We start from the raw sequence: 1,600 nt of genomic DNA on the forward strand, positions 1-1,600 counted from the left end.
GGTAGGAAGGTGCTGTTGTGGCCTGTGGGCGAGGCCACCCTGGGGCATCCTTGGCGTCTCGGCTTGATCTGGTTCGGGCCTTTGGTGAACGTCTGAGGTGTGAATGCGTGAACAGGTGAAAAACCGGGAGCTCACATAGAAAAGGGCTGGGGAGGTTGCCCTGTACCTGAGTTGTCCTGCTGTCTTTGCCAGGGGATGGGAGCGAAGGCCCAGCTAGCTAGCGTTCTGAAAAAGGAAGCAGGGGGTGATCTGGGGGCCAGGGGAGGCTCTTGAGTCCCAGTGCAGAGCAGGGGCATCAGTGGAGGGCCTAGCCTATGCCAAGGTGCAGAGGTGGGCAGGAATCTTTTAAGTCCTTTGTAGGCAGCTTGTGTGTGTGAACTCACCTGAAGTGTTGGCCAGGAGAGCTCAGATGGGACCTGTAGGTGCAGGTTGGTGAGTTGTAGGAGGACTGCAGTTGTTGCCCTTGGGTACTGAACTGGTTTGGCTAGACAAGTCTGTTTTGCATCCTGGGAATGTTTCTCTAAAGAAATGCTCAGCTTTGTAATCTGGAAAATTCCCTGAATTTATGCAGAAGGACCTTTTCCTTTAGTGGCAGTTAGCACTGGGAGTCCACCAAGCTCCCATCTCTGCTTTGACTCCAAGCCCTGCTGCCTCCTGGACTGTACAGCTTTGTATCTTCCTGACTAGGGACCCAGGGGCCTGATCCTTGGGGGCAAGTCTTTGGGCTTTCTTCCCTTGGTCTGACCTGGAGCCTGTTGAGACTTTTCCCAGGGATCTTCATGGGGAAGCAGGGACTGCACTGGCTTGCTCTGACCCTGGGCAAGGTGACAGGACTTCACCATGCCTTGGCTGACTCATCTGTGATGTGGCGATGATGGGAATTGGGTTTGGTCACATGTGCATGGCACCAGGCACTCAGTGGGTGATTGGTCATGGGGACACTGCATTGGTTTGTGCTTGCTGCTGTAGCTCTGGGCTCAGCCTGCTGCCCCACCTGCCCTCTGCAGCTGTAGGTTGGGGCTTTCCTCTCTCCCTCTGGACTCTGGACAGACCATCTTTCTCAGGTGGACACTGGCCTGTTTGGGGGTGCCGTCTCAGGGTTCTTCCATGGCTGGCTGAAGTTTGACCTGTCTTTTTCTGCTTTAATTTAGCAAATGCTCACAGAGGTCATGACTCTGTGTGCCCTGTGTGGCATTGAGCATCACTGCGGTGATCACTGACTCTGAGGTTGGACTTCCTGGGCTCCAGCCCCAGCCCCACCACTTAGGGGCTGTGCCTCAGTTTCTTCGCCTGTAAAATGGGGAAGACCTGCTCTGCTTCCTGCTTGAGTGTTTCCCTGTCTTGACAGCATCATACCTGTTATGAAAGTAGATGGGCTTTTTTCTGTGAACCTCTGTGCTGTCTCCATATCTGTCTGCCTTTCCAGAGTGTGCCTGTGTGGGTGTGTCTACTGGGGCTTCTCATGCCTCTGGCCATAGTTGGGCATCCATTCCATGACACGTTGTTGCTGGGACCTGCCTGAGACCCCGCGTGCTTGTGCCGTGGGCACGTGGCTGATGGAGCCTAGGCCAGGGGTAGGGTGGAGGGGCGGGGGGGGGGG

At 55.4% G+C, this 1,600-nt stretch overlaps 1 protein-coding gene across 2 annotated transcripts in view; it reads left to right on the forward strand.

The window, feature by feature from the left end:
* LSS (lanosterol synthase) overlaps positions 1-1,600 on the forward strand; it is a 40,434-nt gene that overhangs the window by 1,587 nt on the left and 37,247 nt on the right. The window lies entirely within an intron of this gene.

Source organism: Lipotes vexillifer, unplaced genomic scaffold, assembly GCF_000442215.2.
Source record: "Lipotes vexillifer unplaced genomic scaffold, Lipotes_vexillifer_v1.1 scaffold545, whole genome shotgun sequence".
Classification (NCBI taxonomy): domain Eukaryota; kingdom Metazoa; phylum Chordata; class Mammalia; order Artiodactyla; family Lipotidae; genus Lipotes; species Lipotes vexillifer.